Genomic DNA, 18,591 nt, shown 5'->3' with positions numbered 1-18,591 from the left:
AGGCTGTTCCACGAAGATGGCTTTATTTGGGGAGGTCCGTGAAGGGTCTCTGCTCTTCTTCTTTCTCAACTAATGGGGTACAGTATGCTTCTTTTATAGGGTTGGAAAGGATCCAAGCTTGACCAATGGGTAAGGGGTTAACATGACATTGCCTTATAGGGTTACAGAGATAGGTTAAGGGCGGATGACAGGGAAACAGGAATTTTCTTTTGCTGTTTCAGCATTCCTATTGTTCATATTCTCCATGGTGCTTTTCCTAAATCTATGGGGTTTACTACAACTCCACTTTCTGTTTTTACAAAAAAGGCGTTCGCTATAGTTCTTTTGAAACAGTGAACAAGGCACGAGAACATAGCTAACACAATAACAACTACAAGGAGAATCAACAACATTCCCTTAACCAAGGATGCAGCCCATCCTGTTAATTCCCATTGCCCGAAAAGTTCATTGACCCAGTCTGGGATTCTTTCTACTTTCAAGTCCTTCACAAGATCTTTCAGTTTCTGGATGTTCGCATGGATGGATTCCAAGCGTGAAGAGAGGTTGAAGCAGCACATCCCTTTGAAGTCTTCACAGCCGTGCCCATGGGCAAGCAGCAGGAAGTCGATTGCTGCTCGATTTTGGAGCGAAGCCTGTCTTGTGGTTTCTTCTTCCTTTAAGAGATCACTCAAGGCTGCAGATGTAGCGTTAGCTTGTTTATTGAGCCAGCACCCAAGGTGATTGATTTCACCGAGGGCTTTAGCTGCAGCTACCCAGGTTAAGAAGAGGGAGACAGCAATCTTTTTTGGTTTGTTCCAATCGTATAATTTAGGATCACAATTTTCATCAAATTCAGTGTAGGACCTTTTTTGTTGTTTTGATTCGCTTTCTTTTTTCCAATTATGTAACAGGGTGATGTTTGGAGTAAGGGTAGAAAGTTTTCCAAGGGTACAGGGACCTCCCTGGAGTCGGGAGAGCATCCCAGCCCATACTCTGTCACCACAGATGAGAAACATTCCCTTGGGTAATACTTTGGGATGGAGAGAGGACACAGAAATCCCACGAGCCGTGTAATTGCACCAATCGTGAGAGTTATAGGCTTTGTTAATTGGTGATATCTCTTTTCGATATGTGTTTTTGTTCTGGTCAATTTCTGGCCAATTGTGTTTTGGACGTCTAAAGTAAAATTTGACACAGTATGTGGCCTTGGAGGACCCCAACAGATCTAATTCTTGGGGTTCCTCTCGAGCATCTGGCAGAATTTTTGTCCACTCATCCCAAGTATCAGCCACATTGGGTCTCTTGCCTGTGGTGCGGAGGATCTCTGAGTTATAGACAGGCCAGTCATCTGCTACAAAGGGAATTCCTACTAGACATGTGGAAAGTGGATTATCAATGCTTCCCATGGACAAGCACATGTTGTCCTGTTTTAATGTTTTTGCTAACGTTACCCAAACATTATGGCTAGGCTGTGGGCTAATCCAGCCGAAGGCACGCGGTACGGTGAAGAACATCCAGGCAGCAGTGAGGACAGCAGCAACAGAGATATTTTGCATCTTTGGGCAGGAATAGGGCTTCTGATAGGGAATATAAGCAGAATTTGTTATCTTTATGATGAGGGGGTTTTCTGCCTTGTTCTTTTCTGTGTTCCCCTCCTCCCCGCCTTTTTCTTTTAATTTCTAAGCTACACTAAGGGAGGAGGAGTGGGTAGAAGGTCAAGGGGTTTTAAAAGGTTAGGGAGAGGGAATAACAGGGGGTTTTTTTTGTTTTTTTTTGTTTTGTTTTTTTAAAAAAAAAACAACCCAGTGTAACAACATATAGTTCAGAGAACACTTTTGTGTTAAGGCTATCTATGGCCTGATGCAGCAGACTGTTGTTTAGCTTTCAGTTTTGTCTGCTGTCTTGTAATGGGGTGGTCTGTTCTTGTGTTTGTGGGTATTCGGCGACGTCTTCGTCTCCAGGCAGAGCTGGTTTGGTTTTGAGGTGGTCTTGTGTTTGCCTCAGGAGAGTTCTTGTCCCTGTTTGCAGGAGTAGTGTTCTCAGTGCCTAGGTATGGCTTTATGTTTTTTCCTGGGTACCACCTTGGACCCGATGGTAGTAGCACGCATGCATATCCTCTAGCCCAGGTAATCAGCTGGTGAGGCCCAGAAATTTGGTGTGTTTCAGGATCCTTCATGAGCACAGGTGGTTTCTCAGTGAGTTTTGCTTGGGTGGTATTTGCAAAGTGGCGAAGTATTGGTGGGTCAGGTTCTGATGCTGTACAGTTCAGGAAGTTGATGACGTAGAGAGCCTTGCAAAGTCTTTCCACTGGAGATTTGATTCTCGTGTCTCTGTTCTGTTGATCGAGGACTCTTTTGAGGGTTTGATGTGTCCTTTCCACGATGGATTGTCCTGTGGGGTTTACAGGTATGCCGGTCTTGTGTGCTATTCCCCATTCATTGAAGAACTCCTTTAACTTGAGGGAAGTGTAGGCTGGTCCATTATCTGTTTTAATCTCTTTTGGTACACCCAGGGCGGCAAAAGCGAGGAGAAAGTGTTTTATTGTGTGCATGGTATTTTCTCCTGCATGTGATGATGCAAATACTGCTCCTGAAAATGTGTCGACCGATACATGCACGTATTTTGATCTTCCAAAAGGTGCGAAGTGAGTTACATCTGTCTGCCACAGCTGGCAGCTATTCAGACCTCGGGGATTGACTCCCATCCCCATGGATGGTATCTGATAGTTCTGACAGTTTGGACATGTAGCAAAAATAGCCTTTGCCTGATCCTTTGAGAGCTTAAACATTCTCATAAGGTCAGGTATATTTTGATGAAAAAACACGTGTGACAACTTTGCCTGGGCAAAGATGTTAGGAACATTAGCAGTTTCTGCTGCCATTGCTAATGCATCCGCTTTTCTGTTGCCTTCTGCAACAAAACCTGGGAGGTCTGTGTGTGACCTCACATGCATTATATGGTAAGGTTGCTTTCTGTGGGAGATTAGGTATATTAATTTAGAGAGCAGTTGGTACAACTTTGGATTAGAGACCTCTTTGAGAAGAGCATGTTCTGTTCTCATCACTATCCCAGCGACATACGCTGAATCTGTAACCAGATTGAAAGGCTCGTTTTTAAACTTTTCAAAGGCTCTGACAACAGCTGCTAATTCTGTGATCTGTGGAGATCCCTCCACTATTTGTATGTCAGAGTGCCAATCTTGTGTTTGGGGGGTCTCTCCATGTAATCACCAACTTGTGGGAAGACTCTGAGCCATCTGTAAAGAGGGTTAGAGTCTTGAGAGGTTTTCTACTTTGGATTCATTTTGGAATCAAATGGAAGGTTACATCAGGGTTAAAAAGTTTGTGTTTTGGGATCTTAACTGAAGTTTGGCCCGTGTAGCTATCCAGGGCAAACTGGAGGCTTTCATTGGTCTGGATCAAATCCTCAAAGTCTGTAAGAGTTATTGGTAAGTATATGCATTTGAACTCACAACCTGAAAGAGAGTGAAGGCGAGTCCTAGACTTTTTTATTAAATGTGCTATGACCTCCTGGTAGGTGGTAAGTGTCTTTGTGGGCTGGCTACTTGTAAAGACCCATTCCAGTATCAACAAAGGGTCTCGAAGCTGGGAGTCCCATTGGAAAATCAGTCCATGGAATCGAGGTGCTTTTCCCAGGATGATGAACTGGAAAGGCAGACTGGGCTCGAAGCGATGGGCTTTGCGTGAAGACAGGGCTTCCTGGACTTTGGTGATGGCACTTCTGGCTTCTTCTGTGAGTGCAGGGAGAGTCCAGGTCCTTAGGTCCGCGAAGAAGGTTGAACAGGCGAGCGAGGTCCTCTGTTGTAATTCCTAGCAGTGGACGTACCCATTGATGGATCCGCAAAGGCTGTGCAAGTCCCTGAGGGTTTTTGGGTCGTCATTTATGGTGATCTGCTGAGGTACGATGGTCCTTTCCCGGATCTGGACTCCAAGGAAAGTCCATGGCTTGGTGTACTGGATTTTGTCCTCACGAATCTCCATTTCTGCCTTTTCTATGGTTTCAATAGTCTTTTTAACTGTATTGTCCAAGTAAACTTTGTCTGAAGCACACACCAGGATGTCATCCATATAGTGATGGATGGGAATGATTTCTGAACGGGAGACAGGATGTGAGCCATGTACCACTGGCAAATAGTGGGTGAGATTTTCAGGCCTTGAGGAAGATAACACCAATGATATCTTTTGAGCGGGGCCTCCTTGTTAAGAGACGGAACGGAAAAAGCAAACCGTGGAGCATCCTCAGGGTGCAGAGGAATGCTGAAGAAACAGTCCTTAATGTCTATGATAGCAAGTGTCCAGTCCCTAGGCAGCATCGATGGGGAGGCAGGCCAGGCTGGAGAGGGCCCATGTCCTCAATGACCTCGTTGATTCTGCGAAGGTCGTGGAGGAGCCTCCACCTGTTTGTCCCAGGCTTTGGTAGAACAAAGACTGGAGAGTTCCAAGGGCTGTCGGACTCCACTATGTGGCCTTTTGCGAACTGTTCTTCCACGAGGGTGTTTAGGGCGCGCAGTTTGGCTTTATTGAGGGGCCACTGTTCAATCCAGAGTGGCTTGTGACTTTTCCAGGTGAGACGAGGTGTTTCTGGCAGCGCGCTTAGCTCAGTGGCCCCGATTAGAAATCCTGAGTGGGAATACGTAGGGAAGCTCCCCACTGGGATAGAACATCTCTGCCCCAAAGGGTGATGGGGGCCCTTACCACAAATGGACGAATGGTTGCCAGCTTGCCTTCAGGCCCTTCCACGAGGATGTTGTTCTTGCTTCTCATGGACACTGTAGCTCCACCAATCCCTGAAATCATGCCTGCAACAGGCTGTAGATCCCAGTGTGCTGGCCATTCTGAGCGGGCGATGATGGTCACATCAGCACCGGTGTCCAGCATCCCTGGTAGGTGGGTCTTCTCACCTTTGCAGGTGAGGCCACACTCGATGGTAGGCTTGGATGGTCCCACAACTTGTGCCCACATAGCTGTAGGGTTGAGAGGAATCTGTTCCCTGTGATCATTTGGGAGTAAAAAGGCTTGTGCTATTGGAGTTCCCTTTGAAAGAAAAAATGGTAAGTCTATGCAGTATAGTTGGACGAGAATCTCTTGTCCTGGCTGCACTGTCAGCACTTCTGGAACAACGAAGATCTCCTTTGGGCTATTAAGAGAGTCACCTATAATTAAAATGTGCGAAGGACCACCTTTTGGCCCATATTTGCCTGTGGGAACACAGTGAACATTCTCTTTATTAAAGTCACTGGACAAAGCAGTTACCACTTGACGGCGGGTTGCCATCTGGGTTGCCCCGTGGGTTGGATCCTCTTCTTGTGGTCCGGAACCTCCTGGGTTGGTGCGGGGTTGGGTCTGGGTGGCCTTTGATTTGTTGTCAGTGCCCGGGGCTCAACTGGGCGGCGCAAGGAGTTTAATGGACGCTGCTGGTAACGCTGCTGATTCTGGGGTCTTTGGTAATTGTTACGGTGGTATCGGGGGTGTGATCTCTCTGGGCAGTCCTTTATATAATGTCCAAGATCCCCACAGTAATAGCATTTAGCTTGGTCTTTAGAAGCTATGACTGCACATGCCCCAGAAACTCCTTCAGCAATACCTTTGGCAACTGCTTGGGCCACTGTATTTTCAGTGGACATGTGACATGTACAGCATTCCAGCATTTGCTCTATGGTGGGGTCTGTATCCATGGGTAGAGACCTCAAAATGGCTTTGCATTTTTCATTTGAGTTACTCAAGGCAAGTTTACATAAGAGTTCCTTCCTTGCCTCTGTGCTCTTTGTCTGTTTCTCCAGAGCATCTCTAAGTCTGTCCACAAATTTGATAAAACTTTCATCTATCCCTTGTTTAATAGTAGAAAAATGCATTGTTGGCATTAACTCATCATGCACGAGAAGTAAAGAGGTTTTTGCTGCGAAAGCGATGTCCTGCAGTGCCTCTTTATTCAAGGTTTCCAATTGGTCTGCTGGTTTCTGTAAGTCACCTTCACCAGCTAGTTGGACTACCGTAAAATTTGTCTTATTAGCATCCGCAGAATATGAATCTGATAATGTTTTTAAATGTCTTTTCCAATGCCTGTCCCATAACAAATATTCTGCTGGGGACAGGAGGCAGGGTGAAATATTTTTTACATCATGGGGAAGTAAGACATGTGCTGAGAACATGGCTTCTAAGAAATTTCTAAAAATATGTGAGCTTCGCCCATGTTCTTTGGCTATATTTCTTAATTGCACTAGTTCCTTATTCGAGTTAGCCTTCCGTGTCTTTATAGTGGACTTGCCACCATTCCGTCCTTGCTTATATTCTACCGGGAAAGCATTAATTTTCTGTGCCAGCTCCCAGTCCCCAACTTTGATCGCTTCTATTTTAATAAGAGCCCATGGATCCGTGTGGACCGTATCAGAATCAGATTCACTGCAAGAGCTCTGGTCCTCTGAGGAGGACTGAGGCGGGGTTGCTATCCGTGACTTACGCTTTTTTCGTTTAGAAGCGTTTTTCAAAGGTTTCAATGGCTGGGGGGGGAGACATGGCATGACCTGGCCAGGGGGAGGCGCCACTGGAGCTGGGATCGCAGCACAGCACGCACAGGACCGGGTGGGGGGGGTAGCACCGTGGGGGGTGTCTGGGATTCCATTGGGGTGGCATTGAGGGTGGGTGTGGGGTTGGGGGAACGCGTGGTGGGGGCAGGGGGACTGGGCGGGGTGGGGGTGCGGGCATGGGGGGAGTGGGGGGAGGCAGGCAGTGGGACCGGTCTGGAGTGCCGCGGTTACGGGGTGGGTTGGTGGCACTACGCCTGTGTGAGGTCCCCCTGCTGTGGCAGGCAGGGAGCAGGGGGAGGGGGCGGGGGCGGGGATGGACACGGGCTCGGGAGCGGCGGGAGTGTGGCTCGGGGAGCCCTCGGGAGGGGCCGGGCTGGTCGGGGCCGGGACGCGGGGAGCGGGGGCGGGCGCGGCGATGGGAGGGACGGTGGGGGACACCAGCGCGGGGGTGGGGGGGTACGCAGCGGAGGGGGGCAGGGCCGACGCAGGGGTGGAGGGGGCGGCAGAGGCAGGAAAAGGGACCCCCGGGACCGGAAGCAAGGAGGAAGCCGAGCTGGGGTTAGGGAGGATGTATGCAGTTATAGATAAGACAGGATTTGCGGAGTTGGGCAGCGCAGGTCCTGCAGGAGTGGAGGATGTGGCGGGGAGAACCGTGGTGGGCAGCGTAACCTCTGCTTTAGGAGTAACGGGGGCGAGAGGGACTTTAGGACCGAAGGGGTGGTGTGAGATATGCAAGTGACATTCCTCTGAGTCCTTATCAATCTCATTAGTATTTGAAGAGGAAGTGTCTGTTACCGACTGCAAAATCTTTTCTCTGTTAAATCTTTCAACGGTTTTAGTTATTATATGGAATAAAGGCAAATAATTAGTTACAGAGAAATCCTGGTTTGTTTGGGAGATATATATTGTGGTCCCGATCATATCCCAAAACGAATTTTCAATGACTGCTTTCTTATCAGTATCAGGGTATTGCAAAATAATCCAAGTTACAAATTTTTTAAGGTTAGTTTTTGAGAGCTTGCCTTTAGAAAAGGAGAAGTTGTTAGCAGATAAGATTTCTAAAATAGTTAAATATATATCTCTCTCGGTTTTACTTAGTTTTAATCTACTAAAATTTGTACCCATGTTAATGGTTAGCCCTTCCAGCAGAAAAAATGCAAAAAAAAGGAAAAAAAACCGAAAAAAAATTTTAGAAGTTATGCACGCAATATTAGCTAATACTTACAGTTCCTGGTGTCCAAGATCTGTGGAAGGGGTCTGCTGCGTCAGTTCTTCTCGGAACTTTCTCTCGTTCAGATGTAAATTTTGAGTGTCGAACTGACCCTCCTGGGGATAGGATTTTCTAAAACGAAAAGTCCCTTCACAGAAGGAGCGGCTTCCCAAACAGGCAATCACAGAAAACCCCAGGGGGGCTTCGTTGCTCAACCGACGGATATCGCCTCTGGGGGGTCCGAAGTCGCTGGGTGCCACTTTAATAACCTCTCATTGGCATTATCATAAAGCAGAGCACTAGGGCTCAGGAGCTCAGTCCCTGGGTAGGGACCGGGTGCCCGAAGCTGGCTCGCTCATGCCAACGCCGTGGGGCTACCATCTAGCAAGCATGGTGATTATCAGCTCTAGAGTGATTGCAAGCTCTCAGGATTTCAGCTCTGCTTGCTAGGTAGTGGTGCCCTGGGCTGGAGGCTGCAGCAGACGGAGAGAGAGGAGAAGGAGAAGGCGCAGGCTGTTCCACGGAGATGGCTTTATTTGGGGAGGTCTGTGAAGGGTCTCTGCTCTTCTTCTTTCTCCACTAATGGGGTACAGTATGCTTCTTTTATAGGGTTGGAAAGGATCCAAGCTTGACCAATGGGTAAGGGGTTAACATGACATTGCCTTATAGGGTTACAGAGATATTTTAAGGGCGGAGAACAGGGAAACAGGAATTTTCTTTTGCTGTTTCAGCATTCCTATTGTTCATATTCTCCATGGTGCTTTTCCTAAATCTATGGGGTTTACTACAGAATACATGGATGGAGGACCTTTAAGCAGTGTCATTAAAGAAGTCCATATGGCTGAAGGAGAGATGGCAACCATCTGCTGAGAGGTAAGGGATGCCACTGGTACTTCTGATTGTTTGGGCAGGCTGGTACTTCTCCACAGGTGTTAAGAACAGGAGTGATTTCATATTCAAAGCTTTGTTACTGTGTTGCTTTGGCGATGTGGAGAAGCAGGTGTGTCTTAGGTGAAAGACCTGCCAGCACAGGTACAGCACAACTGTTGTGGTACTGTCTTTTTAAAAATAATTAATTAATTTTCTCAACTTCGCCTCTTTGAGCATTTGCCGGGAGCCTGTCAGTATTACATTCCTTGCCTGTAAAAGCAAATAGGCTGGTAGCAGAATTTTAAACTAACAGCAAACCCTTTTTTGTCACCTGGACAAAGAGACCCCACGCCCTGCAGCAGCAGTCATTCTGCCTGTGTTTGCAGGGGACAGTCTGTAACTACAATTGCCATTTCTCTTTCAAGAGGTAGTAAGTCTTCACCTAGAAAGATACTGCTCTACTACTGATGAAGCAGCAGACTCTTTCTGTTGACAACACCATGTTCTGCCACTACTTACCTTTCAGCTAGAAGTGAGATTCTTTCTTAGCGATGAACTCAGGCCATTAATCTTTACTCTCCTGTTTGTTTTTTATCTACCAGTGCCTGCAAGCACTAAGTTCCTTTTCTCCAATCTTGTGATTCATAGAGATGTAAAAAGTGAAAGCATTGTTCTTGGAATGGATGGATCTGTCAAACAGGGTAGGTATTATTGGTCAGGCACAGCATTCCTGGGCTGTGGGGTGTGGGGCTGCTTAAGACTGACAACCAGTACTCCAAGAGCAGTGTCTGTGGGAGTGCACTGCTGCAAGCCAAGAGTGCAGCTGCCCCGTGCAGAGAGGGCTTGAGAGAAACAAGGTGTCAGGAATGGCTTTGGTTTGTGTGTGACCCTTCCAGAGCACGGTGGGACTTACAGTCTTAAACTTCAAGTGAATAAAAGCCACTGAGTGAAACATGGAAGTTTCTATAAGTGATTCCAAATTTCCTCAGTGACAGCCTTGAGGAATCAGAGCATGGCCACTTTTCCAGCTAGATTCAACTCCACATTCTCAGACTCAGAGTGGGAAATTCTTTAACTTGGTTTCTTAATTCAAGCTGGCTTAACAACACTGGGTTTCCTCCTGAGCTGATTTTGTCCATCTGCTCTGCTCAGATGACTTCTGAGCAGAGCAAGTGGAGTTCAATGGTTGGGAAAGCTCACTGAATGGCACCAGAATATGTGAATAAGGATACATATGGGATCAAAGCAGATATTTGGTCCCTTGGTGTTGTGGTGATATGCTGCAAGGAGAACCACCTTACTCTAAGGAAATTCTTCTCAAGGTAGGGTGCAAATACTAGCAGATGCCATTTTCTCTCTAATCTGTTCCAGGCTCTGTCTCCCGAGAGACAAAATCCTACTCACATCAGCTTGGACTAGTTCAATCAAGGCCCATCTACCAATAGCTGTCCTTGGAGCACATCAGCATCTGGTGTAGCTTTAGTTGAATCAATGGGAGAACCTCATAAGAGGAGTGACATATTCCCACTGAAAAATGTCCCATTTTGGCCTTCAGTGATGCTTTGAATTTCTCAGGCACTTTTTGAATTCTTCTTGAGCTGTGTCTCAGAATGAGAAGAAATGTTCAGTGGCAAGTTTCTAAAACTGGGGAATTTGTATGAAAAGCATTTCAATTGTGTCTGCAGGCACAGAACCCCTTTCAGTCTTGCATCACTGCCAATTACTTACCTGAGCCTTACCTGGTGGTTCTAGAAATGCCTTAATTATTCATTACCAAATCATTTTTTAAAGTATGTTTTAGCAGAGGGATTAGCTTCATTAATGCATTCACTTGAGTATCAAAATTAGCAGAGAGTTACCATAGGGATATTATCTGGAAAGTTACCGTATTTCTTTTTTCTGATTAGACCATTAAAAGTTTTTCTTTGACCATGGATGTGAAGCTGATTGAGAATTTGGAGCCTGATGAAAGACAGAGTTGCAGGTATCTCCTGTCTGCCTGAGCAGCCATTTCCATTATAAAATATTTGTGGATGTAACTAAATGTGCTTGTGTTGAACTGAAGTTCCAAATGTTTCTGTTCCTTTAAGCAAGGAATAAGTTGATGAATCTCCTTTTTGACATCTGGTTAGCATTTTTATCAGGAAGAGAGCAAAAAATTTGACCTTTTTTAAAATGGAAGCTATGCTTTAGAGAGCAGTGAGCACTGCAGAGATGAATTGTATATAACAGTGCTTGGAAATAATGTGGTAAGACCAAATTAACTCTTTAAAAGAGCCTGCAAAACCTATAAGGTCAATCCTCAGGGCAGCAAAATGTGCTTTTGGCTGACATAGCTCCTACTAACTTGTTCAGCCCATGAAATCAGCTGTCAAGGCAAGATGATTTGCATATTGGAATAGCTGTGGCTGCTATTTTGTGGGTCTTTTTGTTGGTGCAGAAAAATCATCTCTAACCCTCTGCTGGGGAAGAAACTGCCACTGGAGGCTGGAGCTTGAAAAATGGGGTCTGTGTGAGCAGTTAGGGATATGAAAGAAAGAGGTGGAGCCTTGGTGCTTCTTTTTTCTCTAGGCTCTGGATCTCATAGCTAAGAGAGGGATACCAAAGCTGGAGAACACTGAGCAGCTGTCTGCTGTGTTCCAGGACTTTCTGATCTGTTGCTTGCAGACACTTCATGGTCTGCTAAACAGCTCCTGCAGGTACAACACAAGGCAGCTGCAAGTGAAACAGCTCTCCAACGGATCGGTTTTCCCATCAGCTAAACTCAAAGGCATCAGATGAACTGCCCCTCATAGTAATGCCCAGTCTGGGTGGTTTTCAAGAGAAAACTGAGTAGAATCATAGAATGGTTTGGGTTGGAAGAGACCTTTACAGGTCATGTAGTCCAACTTCCCCACTATGAGTGGGGATATCTGGAGGTAGATTAGGTTGCTCAGAGCCCTGTCTGACCTGACCTTGAATGTTTCCAGGGATGGAGCACCTAAGACCTCTCTGGATAACCTGTTTCAGTGTTTCCCCACACTCCTCTTAAACAGTTTCTTCCTCCGACTTAATCTGAATGGACCCTCTTTTGATTTGAAAGCATTTCCCCTTTTTCACAGGCCCTGATAAAAACCCATCCCCATCTTTCTTAGAACCCCCTTGACGCCAGTAAGACCTCCCCAGGGCCTTCTCCAGGCTGAACATGCCCAAGTATTGCAGTTTTTCCTCAAAGGAGAAGTGTTCCATCCTTTGATCATTTTTGTGGCCCTCTCCTGTGTTTTGGTAGCTTGTTCAGTTTTCCCTGGAGGCAAAAGAACTGCAGTAGTATGATCCCAGCAATGGAGGCCTGAAATGGTGCTGGTGGTGAAGGAACCCCAATGAAGCCATCCCAGCCAAGCAGTCCAAGACTTTGCTGTGGGAAGGAAGGGGTTGTTGGGGGGCTCCCTTTGAGCATCAGAAGGGCCTCAGCTTGTCCCTCTTAGAGGTTTCTGACACCAAAACAGGCACAACTGAGCGGGACTTGTCACAGCCCTTTTTGCTGCCTGGCACAGTTGAGTAGATGGGAACTGCTGCAGGGTTGCTGCCAGGTTTTGTGACAGATTGGGAGCTGCAGAATGTGCCACTTGGCTGTCCCTGCTGTGCAGGTGCCAGCCAGCATAGGAGGTGCAGGGGATGCAAAGGTAGATGCTGCTCGCCCTGCAAGTCAGAGCTGAGTCTATCAGTGCTCCACCACTTGTCTCCCTACTCTTGGTGCTGAAAACCTCAGTGGTCTTCAGATGAGCACATGGGCCCAGATCCTACTGGGATAAACATTTCTTGGCTGTCCTCTAGCTTCTTGAAGGAAGTAGCTTATGCTCCTCATCTCTTTTGACAACCAGAATAGCTCATGCCTACAAGAAAGAGGATCCCTAAGTCAATATTTTGTGTTTCCCGAAAGCAGAAAATTCCTGGACTGCAGCAGCATTCCCGGAGTCTTGGCAGGGCAAATATTGCATCAAGCTAGAGATACCTTAATAAATGGATTAATAGAATTATGGGCCAAGTATTCCAGGCACTGGACGTGTGTTAGCAAGGTGCTTGAAGATGGAGGTACAGATTGTTCCTTCAGATCTTTTTCTGCATCTTTCTGGTATCTCGAGGAATAGTACTTGAGCCCATGAGAAAATAAGTTTGGAAAGTTGTGGTTCATTTGTTTTCTTTTCCTTTGGGCAGCATCCATTTTTAGTCCCAGCCAAGCCTCTCTCCAGCTCACCCCTCTGATCACTGTGGCAAGGCAGATGAGGGAGGACAGGAGATGTGACAGCAATGGAACTGCTTTGTCCAGTGCCAGCAATGGGTGGCTCTCAGAATAAAAACTGTTTAAAACCTCAATTCAGTTGGAAGATACCCTTCCTTCTCACCCTGTGATAGAGTTGTACATTCACTTTTTAATTGTCCCTTGTTTCTTAAAGATGCAAAGTCCCATTTATGGGGGGTTTTGGTACGGCTTGAGATTGGAGAAGGGTCTCTTTCTTTCCTAAACTCAAGACTGCACTGCTTATGGAATACAGCCCACTGGATGGGTTTTTCCCAGTCATGGTCCTCTTTGATAAGGAAGACAGCACATTTTCATTTCCAACCAGACACAAATGAAGAGTGTGGCAGACAAAATATCACATGGAGATGCAGGCTTTCAGCTGTAGCTCTGGAGGGTTTCAGCTCTCAGCCATTGCATTTGTACAACTAATATCAATCTCTTTGCCAGGATGAGAGTCTTACTCAGATGAAAAACCAGCAAGATCAGTCAGTGTGCTCTGAAAGGGCCCATCTGATGCAAAGCTGTCAATGGAAACATGATGTGAGAGCAGGTCGAGCCATGGCCAGCTCTGAGCCCCAGCAGAGCCCTGGCAGAGCACAGAGCAGCCTCAGCACTGGCAGCCTGGAAGAAGGAGTTTGTAGCAGCAAGCAGCAGCAGAGCAGCATTGGATGCTTGCCTCTTCCTGGATACAGATCATTCATCCTGTATCAGAACCAAACTGGCCATGGGCTGCTCCCAAGGGGAGTCATAGCCATGCCATGGACTGTGTAGCCTGGTGGGACTGGACATCTTGAGTCTGTGCAGGCACAGAGAAGAGCCAGAGAGAGGGGGGTGGTGGTGTCACTGCTGAGGAGGCTGCTCTCAATTAATATTTGCAGCTAAATATTAATTAACTGTCCTGGATTTCCTGGAAAGCACAACAGGCCTGATTTTTCAGACAGCTGCTGAGGTGAGCCGCTCTGGTTTCCTGAACAGGGGATCCCCAGGGGAAGCTGAGAGAGCTGCCAGGAGCCTGCAGCTGGCACAACAGTGGCTGACAGGACTTGGGTGTTCCACAGCAAGGGGGGCCAAATGTCCATCCCCCCAGCCCCATCAGAAGCTCCTGGGGAGCTCCAGTATCCAGGGCAGGAAAACAGGCTGTGGCACATCAGATCATGCAGAAGTGCGTGCAGGAAGGGCACTGAAGCTGTGCCAGCTTGACCCGGGAGCAGCAGATGGGGAGAAAGCCACGGCCTCTCTAAGCTCTGCACCCACCAGGACTGGTGCCACTGTCCAGGGAGAGCTCCAGGGGGATCCTGCTGCCACCCAGGTGTGAGCTGCAGGCTGTGCCCTGCCCTCAGGGCAGTCCCAGACAGCAGTGGTGAGCACAGCTCTGGGAGCTGAGCCCAGGAACTCCCCCACTTAGTGCCAGAGCTTCACTCTGGGAGGAGGTGAGTAGTTATACACTATATACAGGTGAATATCTATACACTTATGTATTTATCTGACCACTTAGTGCAGTAAAAATTAGAGGGGTTTTCTTCCAAGCTTGGTGTTCACAGCCCATCCTTGTGGTGAAATCCAAATTCTTTCTCAACTGTTCAGTGTTTGGAAAGTTGGCATGGGCTGATCCGTGTTTGTGCTGGATGTTGTAATTGCCTGGGCTGTTGGGAGTTTTCAGGCTTATTTTCTTCCTTTAGTTCTCTCCCTTTTTGAACAGAAGGGACAGTAATTAAAGACTCTTTGATTTCCAGGTTGTTGTAGCCTAAAGAGGAGCTGCCATCTTCCAAGGAAGGAAAACAGGGAGATAGAGTTAAGAGGTCAAAGAATGCCCCTCTTTTCTTTGCAGGATGGTTGAGACATATGAAAGTTGTTCCTCTTTCTGCTAGAAACTTGCTGCTTTTGACTTGAAACAGATTTAAACTTCCAAAGCCACCTGAGTGATGCTGAGGGCAGTAGGAAGATCACCCCTCACAGCCCAAAGGTCTTCTTGAAACCCCAACCTTCAGAAGGAAACTCTGGTAAACCCATAGTGGGCAACATTTCATAAAGGTCAAAATTACACTTCTGGGTTTAATAGCATTTATGGAATTAAGGGAATTAAGAATGAAGGTTTGTTTTTTCTAACTTCCAGGGTGTTTGACATAACAAGTGGAAGGAACATGCACATGAGAAGCCATGGTCTGTCAGAGGAAGGGTCTTTCCCCAGGATTAAAGCTTAATTTGGGGGTTTACTGGGGGTAGAAAGAGTTTGATAGGGAAACTCATGAGATTGCTTTTCTACTTAGTTTATTAGCAAGGTTTATTGATTAGTAAATGTAAGAGTTTAGGGGTTGTTATGTTTGGTCTTTTTGCCTCTATTAAATAATGAAGTTAAAAAATGTCACACTCAAAACCAGACAGATATTCAGAAAAGTAGAACTGACCAATTGAATTAGAAATAAAGGAATTAAAATGCCTGGGTTGTTTTCTCACTTCCAGGATGAGTGCCACTATGAGAGGAAGGAACATTTCTGTGAGAAGCCAGCACCTGCAGGACAAGGAAGTGTCTTTTGCCAAGACTTAAAGAAGAATTTTGGGGCTAAGAGAACTTAAAGATGGAACAGAAAAATGAATGAGCTTTACTATCTGCTTTTGTCAAAAACTTATAGTCACATGTCACATTCCAGATGTCACCTGCCCTTTTTTTTTTAACATTTATTTTCTTTTTTCTACTTAATTTATGTAATTGTGTTTTGAATAATGTATGTAAGAGGGTTTGGGTTGGTTATGTTTTATAATATGTTTTTTATAATGTTTTATAATATGTTTTATTATATGGTTTACTATGGTTTTTATTTATTAACTTTCATATTGTGTTTTTTGTTAGTTAAACCCAAATTTGTTTGCTTCCTTCATGTTCCAAATGCAGCATTGATTTGGAAAAACCCAGGCACTCACTTTCTTCTCTTTGGAAAGAACCCAGCCTCTTGCTTGGTGGGTGGGGAGTATGAACGTGGATCCTTCTTCCTCCAACCTGTGGGATTTTATCATTTATTCCTAAGACTTCCAAAACATAAGCTTGAGACTGCAAACTCTTCAAGCCTGGGGACTGAGCCAGGTTTAACTTGCTGTTGCATGGAAGCTCCTTTACTTTCCAGTCCAAATGTAAACATTTCCTTCATTTTGCTATTTCAAATCCTTTTGCCATGGGGTTCCCTGGGGGTGGATGCCAGGGTATTGCCTAATTTATTTTACCAACCTGTACTGCTCCCTGTACTCCCTGTGGTGCTGCAGCCCCTGCTTCTGTGGTGCCCCTCAGTCCTGGGAATCTGACTAGCAGCACATGGCACTCAGGTATCAGGCTCCAAAGACAAGCAGCAGGTTTTAGTCCAGTAAGAGAGAACGAGTCAGCCCCAGATCCCACTGTACCATCCGTGGTCTCCTGCCTGTACTTGTTGGAAATGAGATAACTTTCCTAATTGTTGATTTTAATTAACTTATTGATTAATTGTTTTAAAAACTATAAGTAGTGTATTAGTCTTTAGCAGTGTAATTTTTCTTTAGCAGTGTACCTAAGTTTTTTTCTTACTGACTGTTATTGTTAGAGTGTGATTATTAGATCTCAAAAAACTTTAAGCTATGATGAACTAACCCTGATAAGCTACAATGAAAAAAGCCCTTGGGAGTTAAAGGCTGGACACCTGGAATCCAGAATTTATAGCCCTCCAAGGACATGTTGAAGTAGAAGAGACTAACAAAGGGGATTCAGCATGTTCTGGAGACTCCCTGTCTGGGAAAAAGATAATAAGAAAACTAAAAGATGTGGACTAATTAGCATAAGAAGTGAGAAATCAATAACCAATAGAAGACAAAATAATAATTGATGCAAAATTTGTGTAATTTAGAACAAATGAATATTAACTTCTTTGCTAAAAATGTAGAAATAAGTGAAAAGTTTTGCAAGTTGTGTGCATCTCAGTGGAGCAGCCTGGCCTGGAATAAACTATACCTACTTCCTAAGACTACAAAAACAGCATCAGAGAGTTTCATTTATGCTGATGCTTTTGGCAACATACTGGCAAGTCTCTGGGAATCAGCTGGCAGCAAAACTCCAGAAATTGCCAGTGAGTAAGAGCAGGAGTGACTGTGGGAACAGGACTGCAGGCACTCGGAGGGAATGGTGGCAACGTGAGCAACATCTGCACGCAAACCAGACTGTCGGGCTCTTCCTCCTCCTGGGGGCTCCTCCCGTGGTGTGTAAGCTCCCAACTGCATCTTTGTTACGCAAGAAGGTTTAAAAATGGGATTCAGAGTGTTTACAGCCATGTGCCAGGAAAAACAGGAGAACGATCCCTATTTCATGCAAAGACAAAATGCAGAGTCCAGGCTGGCAGAGCTGACACAAAAGGCTGGCAAGAAGCCAAGGTTCAAAGCCTGGCTGGGGACACATTGGTGTTCAGCCCTCCTGTGGAAAGGAATCAAACACCAGTGACCTTTGATGTTTTATTTTGGATTGGTTTTGGCTTTTGGTGTTTGTCTCCCCACAGGAAAGAGGATCTGCTGTTCCAGGTTTCTCAGCCGTTCAAGCCTGAAGTGTGAAATAACAGCAACTACTTAGATACATTACATTACATTACAACATACTACTTAGGTACAACATTTCCAGCACTTGCACCTGCAGGGCTCAGATTTTGGGCTCAGAAGGGCAGGCTCAGCTCAGTAATTCGTGAGAGCCCCTGCTATAAGGGTAGCCACTGCAATGAAGAATTCTGGAGAAGTTCACCAGCTTCCATCCTGTGGCTGCCTCTGCTGAGAAATGTAGACAAACAGTCTAAGTATTAAGTTTCTTCTAAGAAATAATTTTCTTCACACACCTACAAAAGCACTGATACTCAGCCTGAGAAAGCAAAGGGATAGAGAACTATTCTTACTAGATCCAGAAAGCACAGGGTTAAATGCCATCTAAAGGAAACGTAAATACCAGAACTGTCAGGGGCTTGGTTTTTTTTGTTTGTTTGTTTTGTTTTGTTTTGTTTTGTGGGGTTTTTTGGGTTTTTTTTTTTGTTTGTTTGTTTTGGGGTTTTTTTTGTTATTTTATGGGGTGTGGAGTTTTGTTTTATTTTTAATTACCCATGACTTCTCAATTTAAAAATAAAAAAGAACAGGCAAAGATCTGGGCCTTCACCATTTGTCTAGTTTGGAAGCCATGCTAGCATTTTAAATGGCTCTACACAAGTTTTTTTTCCAAGCTGGAGGGTTCTCCAGCCCCAAGATCGCCACTGATCAGTGCATGAGTCCACCAAGAGCAGCAGAGAGAGAGCAGCTGGTCCAACTCTGTGAAGTCTGGGAGGTTGCATATTGTCATAATGCAAATAATCTCTATGTGTCAGACTGAAAGAACAATTCTAAAGAATTGCTTGATTAGATTAGGAACTTTCAAATTCTTTGGATCTACAGCCACAGCTTTTCCCACTTACTAATGATTATTAATTAATTAATGTAGCTGGACATCAGAAAATGTCCCAAAGCACTGCACAGAACCAGTGGAGGACGCACTGTTGGCATTCTATAGCTCTATAGCTAAGATTTGAAGTATGCTTTTCTGGCAAGTATCCAAAAAAAATGCAAAATCACTTCCCTTATAGTTCTTCCACATTAATTTTCCTCAGGAAACCAAACATCGAACAGCAACAAGAGTTGGAAATAGTACTTACAGTTCTGCAACACCTTCTAACACCATATCTAAAA

General features: G+C 45.5%; 1 long non-coding RNA gene across 2 annotated transcripts; it reads left to right on the top strand.

Moving 5' to 3' along the window:
- The first annotated feature begins 6,535 nt into the window (after positions 1 to 6,535).
- LOC139591267 (uncharacterized) lies at positions 6,536 to 18,589 on the top strand. Of its 2 annotated transcripts, XR_011679593.1 has the most exons (5): positions 6,536 to 6,578; positions 8,465 to 8,606; positions 9,206 to 9,304; positions 14,711 to 14,882; positions 15,343 to 18,589. It is a non-coding gene; the product is annotated as an uncharacterized lncRNA (long non-coding RNA). The 2 variants fall into 2 exon arrangements; XR_011679592.1 differs by lacking the exon at positions 6,536 to 6,578 and having other exon boundaries at positions 7,995 to 8,606.
- Positions 18,590 to 18,591: the final 2 nt, after the last annotated feature.

The sequence above is a fragment of the Agelaius tricolor genome, unplaced genomic scaffold, assembly GCF_023055355.1.
Source record: "Agelaius tricolor isolate 1412-34295 unplaced genomic scaffold, bAgeTri1.0.p SCAF_6, whole genome shotgun sequence".
Classification (NCBI taxonomy): Eukaryota; Metazoa; Chordata; class Aves; order Passeriformes; family Icteridae; genus Agelaius; species Agelaius tricolor.
Note: the sequence above shows the minus strand (reverse complement) of the source record. Positions and strands in the feature narration are given on the sequence as shown.